We start from the raw sequence: 14,385 nt of genomic DNA, 5'->3' as shown, positions 1-14,385 counted from the left end.
CACCGGAAAGCTCTGGCTACATAATGTTTATGTGCCAAAACTTTCTTGCAGATTCATTCGACTGGCAAACATATTGTTGAATTTGTATTTCGTTCTGATTAACCAGAACGAAATTACAACACGGTAGCATGAGATTTTGAGAATAAGCTTATATCTAGGCCTACTGAAAATGTCATAAAATGAGGATGATATGATCACACAACACTCCTTTAATGGCGTTTACGAATAAGGTACAACTGTCGTGTATTTTATGTCAAAGGTTCCAACTGCTGAACAACAAATAATTAAACTTGTTCACTAACTATCTAGGGGCTTGATAACTGGTATTTACATATGAAGCTCTTCGTGTAATAACATCTATATGTTTTCCACTTCCCGGGACCTGACCGTGTATTTCTTTGTGCAACGCAATCTTCTGTAGACCACCTTCTGCTATCTGGTTCTCTTCTATTCCAGTTGCTCCATCCAAAAGAAGACCCATCACTCCATTCATAGGTCCTTTGTGTAATTTTATCATTTAAACCAATCCAAACCTGCAAATTGGGAAATAGTGATAGTCAGTGTTACTTAAGAATAGCATTGTGTTGTCGGTTTCTTCCCAAACGCTTAGAAAAGCTAATATATAATTTGAGATAGAGTACAGCTACAGGCAATGATGATACAGAGATACTTGAAGCTATAGTGCGCCAAGTTTGAAGTTAACATAATAGAGGCCGTCAGCCTTTTCCGTGGGATCCGCCATCTTATGGGTACCGGTACTGCCGTTCTGCATATCATGCGTTAGACATTACGCCTTCGATTCATAGGCGTAGATCCCGGGGGGTGGGGGATTTATCAGGGGGATGGTCCATACAAATCACCCCCCCCCCCATGTTGACGCCTGTATGTGGTTTCTGACCAAAATAGCCTCATATTTGTCCATGTTAGCCCCCAAAGTGCAAATTTGTTCGCGCTTCGCGCGAATTTATTCCATTTTTGCACCATATTTCAACATTTTTGCTTCAAAATGGCAAAATTTTTCGCGCGCTTCAGGCGCATTTGTACCATAAACTTATTTGTCGCCAAAAGGTGCTGAATTCACTATAGGCCCTACTTCAAGAATTTTTTCTAACCCCATCCCCCCCCCATGTCAAAAAGAAATCTACGCCACTGCTTCGATTACGCGGAAGTCGCAGCGCGTGACGCACCTCTTCAGTCAAGCGTCAACGCGGTGATTAATAGCAACCATAGACATACCACCTAGACCTATGACTGCCCATCCCTTACCACAGCGGGAGGTGAAGCCCCGTATCCAAGGTGATATTGACGGATTGACGGAGTTACTAGGCGCGGAGATATATCGCGTACGTTCCGACGCGTTCGTTTGCGGGGTTATTGCGCCGTTATCGCCCGCGTCTTAATGCAACATGTTCCGTAGACGCGAACATAATCTGCTTGCTTGCATAGACATACCTTGTTTGTCTGGGCTTGCTTGCGCCCGGGTATGCGTCCTTGTCAAAGTCGTTGCTAAGCAGTGTCGGCTTCACTACGCGAGTCAAAGTCACTGGTCTAGGTTCTCGTTTGTCTGGGATAGCAACAAGGCACTCCGTACCCACAAGATAGCGGCGTTGACGTCACAATAGAGACCTTGCGGAATGCCGTTAAGAACTTTACTGGAACTTTAACGGCAACTTCAAAAATATTGATTGGATTTTTTGCTCGAATTCACTTCAACGCGAACGTCAGATTGGTTTCTGTACCAACAGCGTCTTGTTGTTTAAACTAGGGAAGCATAGGCGTAGTTTTATCCCCCAATATTTTGCCAGGGGGATGCTCCATACAATCATCCCCCCAATGTTGACGCCTGAATCTGGGTTTCTGACCAAATTAACCTCATATTTGCCCACTTTAGCCCCAAAAGTACAAATTTTCGCGTGCTTCGCGCGCATTTATTCCACTTTTGCACCATATTTCATCAGTTTAGCTTAAAAATTGCAAAATTTTTCGCTCGTTTCGAGCGCATTTGTACCATTACCTTATTCTGTCGCCAAAAGGTGCTGCTTTCACTTTACTTCAAGAATTTTTTCCAACCCCATCCCCCCCAATGTCAAAAAGAAATCTACGCCACTGAGGGGAAGTATGTAAAAGCGACTGCATCAAATTTCTCCCTTTTGTTTGCTGAAGTGCTTTGTTGGTGACACTTCAATACAATTGGCGCTTAGTTTGAATAAACATGGATTACATCTCAAGGCGATAACCAATGCAATGGGAATTAGGCCTATGTTATGAGCTATACGCTAATATCTGAGACCATATTACCTAATTATGGTCTCAGGCTAATATTATACTCTAAACATGTTTCAATTAAATATTCTTGTGATAGGCCTATATTATTATCCCGGTTTATTATAATAAAAGCTCAATTATTCCAGTAAACGTTAGCTTTGTCAATTTTATATATACATTTCCATTAGAACACAAAGCGTAACACCAATTTTATCTGTTTTCTCTCCCTAACAACCCCCCCCCCCACCACCTCTCCATATCCTCACCTCCCTCCATCTATTCATCTATCCTCGCTCTCTCAAACTTTATCCTCTGCTTTAATACCCCATTTCCACTACGGTGTAGGCCCTACTGCCATGTCCCACTCCCCAGTGGCGTTGCTAGGAGTTTTTTTAGGAGAGCAAGGACTCCTCTTTGCATTCTGATGGAATTAAATATATCTCCCCGAATGATCCTTATTTTGTTTTTTAAAAACTTCCAGAATTTTGAATTTCAACCAACATAATTCTGGATGTTCCTTTTCTGACATTCTTGTATTTAGGCACAGTTTTGGGCGCACAATTGTTTGCCCATTTGCTGGAGCTGTTCACATAATGATCAAGGAGGGAGTCCTCACCTAAATTACCACTACCCAGGGTGTAGTAACCCAGCAAACACAAAAACGTTTTTAAAACGTTTTAAATAAGTTATATTTTGGGTTTTGGTTTAGGTAAAAACGTTTTAATAACATTAAAATGTCGGGTTATATAAAGGTCATGATATCGTTTTAAAACGTTTTGTATGAAAACACACTACAACAATATTTTTAAAATGTTTTCGAAATGTCATTGTAAACTATTTTTGCAAACATTTTGGCCAAATATTTTGTCAACACTTAAATAACATTATATTAAAATATTTGTACCCAGCAAACACAGAAATGTTCTTAAAATGTTTTTTACAAAACGCTTTAATAACATTTAAATGTCGGGTTATATAAAGGTCGTGAAAACATTTTTAAAACGTTATTGTAAATATTTTGGGCAAACATTTTTTGCAAAATATTTGTTCAACCCCAAAATAACATTCTGTTTAGAATGATTTGTACCAAGTTTTCAAAAATGTTTTTGAAATGTTATTAAAACGTTTTATACCCTTTATACAACCCGACATTTAAACGTTTTCTGTAAAACATTTGTGTTTGCTGTGCAGTAAATTATCAACTAATGTTTTTTAATGTTATGAAAACGTTTTATACCATTAATGTACCCTTTATATAACCCGACATTTAAACGTTTTCTGACAACCTTTTATAACTTTTTGCGAATGATGTCGAAAACGTTTTGTGTTTGCTGGGAAGAGCCTTCTGGACCCATGGACAATAAGCAGTGCGGGCCCTTTTAGCATCTCCTTTATCAGCGTTCATTGTCATGATTACTGAAGAAGTAGGCCTATGTAGATATAGATATTGATGTATGCAGTTCCAATATTAAAAGACTAATTATAAAAAAGTAGTATAGGCCTAATTCCGAACAATTCAACCGGTTTTTATGTAAAAACATGTTGTCCATGTCCACAAAGTTAGAAGGCTTATTTTGGTTGGTAACAATAGGCCTACTCTTTTAATAATGAATAATTTGGTTGACATACAATATCCATATGCCCCTATGTATAACTTCTGTTTCATGAGTGTGTTTAAAGAGTGTGAGCGTATAGCGTGGCATATGTTAACATTCTGCTGAATCGGGGTATAAACAAGGTAGGCCTAAATAAATAAAATAAATAATTAAATAAAATACTTGAACAGTAGGCCTACAAGCATCTTTGGTTATATAGAGGTGTAACTATAAGACACGCAACGTTGTAAACAAATGTTCACAGTAGCTGCAATCATAGATTTTAATGCTGCAATTCGCAGAAGTTTAGTACACTGCTGGGTCGCGTAAAATCAGGCCATTTTACGGGAACTTAATCCCCTTGGCGTTGAAGTCAAGCCAAAAACTTGTTTCCGCAAGCTGATTTGGTGTACGTCATGAGCACACACAAAATTATGGTGACATCCCGCTATCTCTAAGGTCCGCTATCTCTAAGGTTCGCTATCTCTAAGGTTCGCTATCACTAACGTGTAAAGTCTATGGAGACAGAATCCCGCTATCTCTAATAGAGAAAAAGGTTCGCTATACCTCAAAAAAGGTCCGCTACTTCTAAGGTTCGATATCACTAATTTAAAATAAGGTTCGCTAGTTCTAAGGTTCGATATCACTAATTTTAAATAAGGTTCGCTATCACTAATTTAAAATAAGGTTCGCTATCACTAATTTTGAATAAGGTCCGCTATCACTAATTTATTGAAGGTTCGCTATCTCTAAGGTTCGTTATCACTAATTCCAATAAAGGTTCGCTATACCTAAGGTTCGCTATCACTAATTTTAAATAAGGTTCGCTATCCCTAATTAATTAAGGTTCGCTATCTCTAAGGTTCGTTATCACTAATTTCGATTAGGGTTCGCTATACCTAAGGTTCGTTATCACTAATTTTAAATAAGGTCCGCTATCTCTAATTTTAAAAAAGGTCCGCTATCTCTAATGTTAAAAAAGGTCCACTATCTCTAATTTCAAAAAAGGTCCGCTATCTCTAATTTCAAATAAGGTCCGCTATCTCTAATTTTAAATAAGGTCCGCTATCTCTAATTTCAAATAAGGTCCGCTATCTCTAATTTCAAATAAGGTCCGCTATCTCTAATTTTAAATAGCGCCCGCTATTCCTAATTTTATATAAAGCCCACTATACATCTCTAATTTTCAATAAAGTTCGCTCTTTCTAATTTAAATTAGCCCACTATCTCTGACTTAAAAGTTATTTTAAATAAAGCGGGAAAGGCGCCCTCGAGTTGAATAGTTTATACGGGTGAAAATATACACATAAAGTACACGAACTCTTAAAAAAAAAGCCGTTTCTTAAACACACTAAAACTAAATTACAAGATAAAGTAGTCAATAGATAGAGAATTTTGTCATGCATATTTTCATGGCCTGCTACTATAAACTTGATGTGGGAGTTACCACCTGTTGATGGAAGCAGGAGGCTGCGGTCTTCGGATGGCTGGTAAAGCTGCCAATCTGAAGCCTGATGTGTTATTGATGTAACTGCTTTATGGTATTGGTAGGATGTTCCAAATGACACTGACCCCAAAGTGACCCCTTTTGTTTGGAAAAATCCTTGTTTTCCTTTCCCTCACATGTTTTTTGGAAGATATAAATTGCATAAAGGACCCCATGTTCTGATTTTGATGATATCAATGATATATTTAAAGATGGAAGTAACTCGACGTATGGCCTAAAAATGCGACGACCCCTATTTAGCACCTAAAGTCTGTGGAAAGTTTTTTTTGTGGGTGGTATGTACCATTTAAGGAGCATTTCCATGCGTTTTCGTGTCTTTATCTATTTAAAATGCACGTGAAAAAATGAGGACATCCACAAGCGCGTGCATGGACGCCACCAGGTTTTTCGCTGTACGTGCGTTTGCCGGGAATAGGCCTACATTCATTTCCAATTTAAAAACAGCTCCGATTTTGGAAGAAGCTAGAAACCTTTTAATATGAGTAAAGAAGGGTTTAAAAATATAGAAAACAATGTTTATTGGTGTTTAAATTACAAAGAGACCTTTCAATGTTATTGTTAGCTGTTTTAACTATTTTTTTTTTTTTGTAATTTAAACTCAAGTTTTGGCCTTCAATTTTGATTAAATTGCATAAAAATTAAGGTTTTTTTTAATAATTCATATAGGTTTCTAGTTTGCTCTATCTATACCAATGTTTAGTGTGTTCCAAATTATTACTAATAATCAAAGTTGAATTTATATTAAAAATATCACATTTGCTTATTGGACAAAACGGGTTAAATCCGATGCTGGATGGGTGGGATAGGCCTGTTTGTGTTTCAATTTTTGATGATAGTACTTTTATTCCTAACATCTATTGATATCTTCATGAAAATTGCAAATCAGCAAATTTAATGCGTTGAATTCGCCAGCGTGTCTAAAGTATATATAAAAGAAAATAACCCATTAATGATTGTGAAGCAGTTTCCGGCAAAAGTTTATCACGCCTATAGTCCCAACTTTGCATAAAATCGTGTTTTACAGCTCTTGTGAATGTGATCTCTATAAATTTGAAAATAAAATTTGAGCAATGTTTACGATTATGTGCGCATGAACATACGAGTTCAAAACGTGGTTAGCAGTCAGATGTAGGGTCTAAATACGGGAAAATCTGTCGCTAATTTTCTTTAAAAGTAGGCCTAAACCTAAAAATGTGGTGTCATTTTCAGATATGCGGAATTTTGTTCTGATTTATGATATCAACAATATTATTATAAAGTTGGAGGTAACTCGACTAATGTCCTAAAACGCGACCCCCTATTTAGCACGTAGATTTAGGGAAAAAAGTCTGAAATTAATTGGCAACTTCTGATTTTATATAAAATTAGAGTTAGCGAACCCTATTTGGAATTAGAGACAACGAACCTTATTTGAAATTAGTGATAGCGAACCTTATTTAAATTTAGAGATAGCGAACCTTATTTAAAATTAGAGATAGCGAACCTTATTTAAAATTAGATATAGCGAACCTTATTTAAAATTAGAGATAGCGAACCTTATTATAAATTAGAGATAGCGAACCTTGTTTGAAATTAGAGATAGCGAACCTTATTTAAAATTAGTGATAGCGAACCTTAGAGATAGCGAACCTTAGAGATAGCGAACCTTAGAGATAGCGGACCTTATTTAAAATTAGAGATAGCGAACCTTAGGGATACCGGGATTGTTAAAATTAGAGATAGCGGACCTTATTTTAAATTAGTGATAGCGAACCTTAGAGATAGCGAACCTTCAATAAATTAGTGATAGCGGACCTTTTTTAAAATTAGAGATAGCGGACCTTATTTAAAATTAGTGATAACGAACCTTAGGTATAGCGAACCCTAATCGAAATTAGTGATAACGAACCTTAGAGATAGCGGACCTTTTTCGTAATTAGTGATAACGAACCTTAGAGATAGCGAACCTTAGAGATAGCGAACCTTAGAGATAGCGAACCGTAACCAAAATTATATATCAAGTGTGACGTTTGGAACAAAATTTATTTTGATCTAATTCAATCAGTAATTTTCAGCAACATGTAGCATGTTTTTTACCCAAACCAAATTAGATTTCCAATAATTGGTCTATTAACTAGATAATACATAAGTGGTAATTATGTAGTCTATGAGGAAATAGGCAAACTATTAAACTTGATTAGATTTTTGATTGACAAATCCAAAAGTACTCACTCGTTTTAGACTTTCGCCATCTTGGCTGATGGCTTCTTCAGAATGACCATTGGGATCCACTTTTCCCGCGGGATTGACCGCTGTTTCCGGCGATTTTCTCATCCCTCGGTGGCTTAGTTCGTATTAGTGGATCGTATACATGGTCTAGAGAGTAACTCCGATGTCCCTGTTGACTGTTCTGTCCCCCGCCTTCTAATCCAAATAGCTTCTCTGATCAGTCGAGTTTGTTGGTTGCCGTCTTTCTCAAGTAATTTAGGCTCATCCCAATTTATAACATGGTTCTCGATTGCGATGTGGTCGGTTATCGCGGATTTGTTTTGTTCCGAGGTTGACATTGTTCTGTTTTTTCTGGTGTATTTCCTGTTTGCAACTTTCTCCGCATCTTTCTGGTGTTCCTTAAGCCTTACTCCAAAAGGACGGCCCGTCTCGCCGATGTATGACTTGTCGCACCCTTTACAACCAATCTCGTAAACGACCCCACTGGTCTTGATGGTGTCGACCTTGTCCTTTGGGTGGACTAATAGTCTTTTGAGTGTATTATGCGGCTTCATTGCGACGGATATTTTGTGTTTGCGAAATATTCGTTGGAGTTTTTCAGACAAACCTTCCACGTATGGAATTACCACCATGCCCTTAGTTTCCGTCTCCTGAGTGGCGTTCTTTTGCTCTTTGTTCTTCTTCACTTCCGCTTTACCTTCGACCTGTTGTTTCGCCTTATCAAACGCCCACTTTGGATAACCGCAATTGGTGACTGCCTTTCTGATTCTACTCTCTTCTTCCTCCTTATCCTTATCTTCTGACACGATGGAATGCATTCTGTCGAGCAATGTCCTTATGACGCCGATCTTTTGATGAAGTGGGTGTTGCGAATCAAAATTTAAGTATTGATCCGTATGAGTTTTCTTTCTGTAGACCAAGAGCTTTACTGTTCCATCTTCCTTTCTCACAATCAGCGTGTCTAGGAAGGGGATCTTGCCCTCGCACTCTTCCTCAAAGGTAAACTTTATGTTACCTGTGGTGTCAATGGTGTTCAAGTGCTCCGTCAGTTGTCCTGTAGTGCCTTTCTTAATAATCTCCAGAACATCATCGACGTAACGACGCCATAGCCGGGGTTTACATTCTAGCGGTGCGGTGGCGATGGCCTTCTTCTCCAACCACTCCATGAAGAGGTTAGCGATTATTGCGCTAACCGGGCTACCCATTGCTGCGCCGAATCTTTGACGGTAGATCACCCCTCTGAATGTGAAGTAGGTAGTTGTTAAGATGAACTCTAGTAAGTCCATGATGTCACTGACAGATAAATTTGTCCTATTATTTAGTGTTGTGTCCTCTTCTAGTCTTTCTCTTATGATCGCCATTGTCTCTTGAATAGGTGTGTTTGTGAATAAGGCGACTACGTCATGGCTGTTGAAAATTTCGCCGTCCTCCACGAGAACACCCGACAACTCCTCTGCAAGGTGCTTAGAGTTGATGACATGGTGCTCCGATTTTCCCATGATAGGAGATAAAATTTCCGCCAGAGCTTTGGAAGTCTGGTAGCCAATACTGCCCATGTAGTCCACTATGGGGCGGATGGGGTTGCCCTCCTTATGTATCTTGGTGGTACAATAAAGCCGGGGTATTGTCTCTGAAGTAGGATATAAGAGCCTGTATTGATTCTCTTCAATCTTCTTGTCGCTTTTCAGTTTCTGAAGCAAACCTAGAAGTTTCCTCTTATAAACTGGTGTGGGATCTTTTTTCAATTTTTCTTACGTACGTTCGTCACTCAACATGGTCTTAACTTTTTTTTTTTTTTTTTTTGTTGACTGTACTACAGTACACTTGCCTTTGTCGACTCCCATTATGAGCAAGTCCTTTGATTTTTGTAATTCTCTGAGAGCAACTTTCTCATCTTTACTAATATTGGGTTTTGGTAAATTGGCTGTTTTTAACGTACCTGCAACCTCCATGCGAAGATTCTGGGCTTCTTCCATACTTAATTTGGTGCATGCCGTTTCACACGCGACGATGAAATCATCATGTGGAATGTGGTCTACCGCAACAGCAAATCCCAATCCCCGGGACAACAGCTTTTGTTGTGGTTCGGTGAGGTCTTTATCAGATATGTTTTTCACCCATTTCTCCCTCCACTTTTTCAGTTGCGTGCCGCTTAAATCAGGCTCTGTACTGAACTTACTTTTGTCCGTTTTCTCTTTCTTTTCTAGAAGCCAACTAATCTTCTTTTTGTGCCTTTCTTTCGTCGTTTCTTCCTCATGTTTACGGTTGTTTTCAACGTGTTTATCTACGTGTTGCTTTACTTCCGGGTCTGCGATTTTCAGTGTTTCTAGACTGTTTTGTTGACATTCTTTTTTCTGTTTTAGATTCCTAACTTTGTTATGAATTACTCGAATTCGTTCATTAATCAGCTCCTTTTCTGCGCGGTGAATTATATTTTTGGCCTTTTCCGTGTTGATCGGACATCTTAACTTTAGACTCGACGGTGTTATCTCTTTGTCAGCCAAGATGGCGAAAGTCTAAAACGAGTGAGTACTTTTGGATTTGTCAATCAAAAATCTAATCAAGTTTAATTTCTACAATCCTACAACAAATGCATCTATTTCATGAGGCAAACTATTGTTCTAAAGTATGACGTATTTCATCATAATTTACGGCACACTATAGATTCTCGCGTTAACTTTAACTTCAAGCGGCTTTAATGGCAGAGTGGTTTTGAATACATAATCCTCTATAATCCTCTAGACGTTAAAGTTTGTGATTTCTAACTCCATTCCGCAAGGTCTCTAATGACTACCTCTAAACGTGAACTTTATGACTGGAGGAAAATTATTGAAGGAAAATTGTAAATGGGACCTCTATCGTGTCTATTCTCAATCCCATGCTATCTTTGAGTTGATCAGTATATCACTTATAATAATATGTAACGTACCTGGTTGCCATTTCTAAGGATGTCAACTTGGTTGGATTCAGGCTCAGAATGAATGCTCACAAGATTGGCAGCCACACCAGAAGCAAGATTCCCTTCACAATGAGTCTGCGCATCTTCCCATGATTTGCGAGAGGCGACATATATGTAGCAATATCCATTGAACGTGTTTCCTCCACATTCGTCAGGTAACGCTATGGAAAAAAGAAGATATGTCGAAGATCATAATATTCAGTAATTACAGCATATTTTATGGACAGTGCATGCAACACGCCAATTCTATATCAGACTTCTGCACATTTTTCGTTTCTACCATGATCATATCATATCATTCATATCATTTTATTTGCCAGTAAAAAGACACATATGCATATAAAATATTGCACAATATCAAAATTACACATAAATATATAAATTACACATGCAAAGATATAAAAATGTAAACCATGGAAGGTCATAAAGCAAGAAACTGAAATTGAATTGACCCATGTTGGAGAAAATAGAGAGATGGCATGCCTTAACCAGGAACAATTTAAACAAAGGACAAGGGAACCCCTGGCAGGGATAGCCATATAGTGACAAAGTCACTTTCAAAGTGGCTAAACCTAATTGGTTCCCACAGGAACACAGACAAGCAGCACAGGGGAACGGGGCAAAGGATGAATCTACCTACATTCTCCAACGTAAGATGAGGCTTGATAATACAATGTAAGCACAACCTTTAGATACAAAATAAGCCCAAGCCCAACTAAAAACTATTTTGAATTCCAGCTAATTGTTTTGAAATTGTTTTGAGATTGTCCAGGAAATTAAATATACTAAACAAGAATTGGTCTTTGAGAGATGGAGGAAGTTGATCAAAATAAACTGGAAAACGATTGAAGACAGTGTATTTAAAACTATCGGTTCTAGCATAAGAATGGGAGAACTTAAGAGAATTACTATGACGAGTATTGATGGAAATATACTCCAAAAGATCAATATCATGCTTGCAGTAAAAACACTTGGCAACAAAGGAAATAGCAAGATAATTGTATCTATTGCACACAGACATCAGACCTAGTTTTTCAAGGCGTACACCATACTCAAGCTCTCCCCTGGGTGCTGGAATACAGGCACGTGCCAGACGTCCCTGTATTTTTTCCAAGGATTTTAAGTGTCCACTTTGATGTGGAAGCCAGGCTGGGATCCCATATTCAAGAATTGGACGGCAGAGGGAGGTATATAATTTGACCAAAATATCTGGATCATTACAGCGGACCAGTCGCCTAATAAATCCCAAAAGTCGCGAGGTGGCACACGACTGTCCTTCGACCTGACCTTAACCAACAACTTGTCATGCCAAACTCATATAAACAATATTTCAGCCAAAGCCAATAGGATGCTGGGCCTTATCAGAAGAAATCTTCGTGGTTGCTCCAGGAACCTTCGCCAACAAGTATATCTCACTCTTGTCCGTCCGCATCTGGAATACTGTAGCCCAATTTAGAACCCACACACCAAGAAGAACATCACTAAGATTGAGAGCACCCAGCGCCAAGCAGCCAGATTTGTACTCAATACCTACAGTCGGCAAGCCAGTGTTTCCAAATTGATCGCTCAACTACAGTGGGACTCCCTCGAGAGACGTCGCCAAGCTGCAAGCCTTTGTTTGATGTATAAAATCCACAACAACTTGGTCGCCATCAACCCAACTGACTATGCCTCTCCTATGGCTACTAGCAGCAGAAGATCATACCATCCTGACAAATACCAGATCATAACATTTCGCCTTCAGAGTCACAAATTCTCATTCTTTCCTCGCACCGTCATCTGGTGGAATGCTCTCCCCGGCCATATAATTGCCTCTCCATCCATTGAGGCATTTAGGGGAGCCGTTGCAACCCACAATAAGTGGATCCCAGTTTTTACTCGCACATTGTAAATACGCACTGCAACTTCTGGCACCGCACACAAGCATTATTTTTGTCACCTTGGCACGACATCCTGACAGAATTGAAGGACTATGCTGAGTACAGATGTAGATTTAGATGAGTCGAACCCTAGTTTGCGGCTGGTGCCCCTATTGGTCCTGTCCAACTCCGCTTGGTCCGTGATTGGTTATCATTCACCAAACCGCGAATAATTTGATTTCATTATAATCATCGTGGATTCAATAAACCCGATTTTAAATCGGTAAGTGTATATTTAACATTTAGCCATTTTCATAGGGGTATGTCGAGTTTGGGAAGGCGTATTTCTGATTGTTTTTGTTTCATCGCCTTTGGTGTAAAAAATTTTATTACCAAATTTAATGTATTTTTTTTTTTCGTGTCACTTGTGAGCGAAGTTTTCTTTCCCCAAAAAACTTCGCTGGAAATCAAACGGTGCGTCCCTTACCTGTACTGCAGTCAGCTCCAGTATAACCAGCCGAACACTGGCAATAGTAGCCGTTTACTTCATCAACACAAACCCCGCCATTTAAACATGTTGTTACCCCTACACAATCATCAATATCTGCGGATGAATTATAAATTACTTGCGAGTTAATCAAAGTGTTGATACCCAGGAGTTAATTAATGTGTTGATACCTTGTTGATTGATAAATAATGATATGAATATCAAATTAATCAGGAAAGGCCTTTAACCACAGTTGTCTAAAAAGAAAAGTTAGGGATCTTCAGCCTTTTTATGTGGTATCTTCCTTGTGGGTTTTGTAAACTGATAATCATATGTTTTCTTGAAATTACTGTGGAGGGGCACAGCGGGGGGGAAGAAAAAATGGGGGGGGGTAAATGGCTCCCCTTGCATTCCCCTCCGTAGCGCCGCCACTGTACATACAATCACTTCGATTCGACAGGTAACTTGAGATTCGTTACACCAAGCACAGCTTGACTCACTTCGTGGCACTTCCCTGCTTCGTAATTCGTAGATCGCAAATCAACGGAATCAGGGCCGGATTTACCGCGCGCACTGGCCAGTTATATAGCAAAATTCACTCGCAAATGTCCTAGCTAAATCCCTCTCTTTAAACTATAATGCTCCCGCCGACATCGTCGATCCAGGCATATACCAAAACCAAAACTTGGCCACTTTAAAGTGCACATGTCTTCCTCACGGTGAGTTGGGCCTCCAAATGTTGGCCTGGTCCAGGGCCCCAGAGAGGTAAATCCGACCCTGAACGGGATTCGTCATACGTTGCGTTCAGTTGCTAAATATACAACCGTTAAATTAGTGTCACTCCTTTGGCAGTACTTTGCGGCTTTGGTACAACATCTATGTTCACCTGCGCATCGCAATAGTACTTCACAACTTTCCTGTTTCACAGTTGGTACCTTCAAAGCCATCCACACAAGTACAGGTGTATCCGCCCGACCCATCATCATTACATGTACCACCATTCTGACAAGGATTGGGTGAGCAAGGTCCAGCTGTAAATCAATCAGTGTATACAATATATTTATTACATAAATCAACTTTCAATCATTTTGCTTTTTTTTTTTTTTTCGCGGAAGGTATTTTTCCAGGGCTCAGTGCAACCTGCCCTATCTCCGTTTGATAGCTCCCATGGATAATGCTGTGTGTGAGCTTATTCCAGTACGTATACATGCAATCGTACAATGAATAGCTTTACCAAAGGCAGCTAAGGCGACGAAAAAAAGAAACCCTGTTCTACGGGCAGCCGGACCTTTCAAGTAGGGTCGGTCGGTCAGCTTCTTTTTTTTTTTTTGGAAATCTGTAAATAATCTGCAATTTGAGAAAATACCAAAAACAATGTTCCTGAAATTTGATCCAAATCTGGTTCGGTCGGGCCCGTAGAACAGGGTTTTCTTTTTCGTCGCCTAAAGGAGATATTAGGGATTGTTGCATTGAGCCCTCGCTTTGAATGGTGTTTGCACAAGTAA

At 39.1% G+C, this 14,385-nt stretch overlaps 1 long non-coding RNA gene across 1 annotated transcript; it reads right to left on the bottom strand.

Annotated features, from left to right (window-relative positions):
- Positions 1-213: 213 nt before the first annotated feature.
- LOC140136507 (uncharacterized) lies at positions 214-12,994 on the bottom strand. Its single transcript, XR_011856670.1, has 3 exons — positions 12,881-12,994; positions 10,505-10,695; positions 214-533 (listed from the first exon to the last, which is right to left on the bottom strand). It is a non-coding gene; the product is annotated as an uncharacterized lncRNA (long non-coding RNA).
- Between the last annotated feature and the right edge of the window lie 1,391 nt (positions 12,995-14,385).

This window comes from Amphiura filiformis, chromosome 16 (genome assembly GCF_039555335.1).
Source record: "Amphiura filiformis chromosome 16, Afil_fr2py, whole genome shotgun sequence".
Classification (NCBI taxonomy): Eukaryota; Metazoa; Echinodermata; class Ophiuroidea; order Amphilepidida; family Amphiuridae; genus Amphiura; species Amphiura filiformis.
The sequence above is the reverse complement of the archived record's forward strand: the minus strand, read 5'-3'. Positions and strand labels throughout refer to the sequence as shown.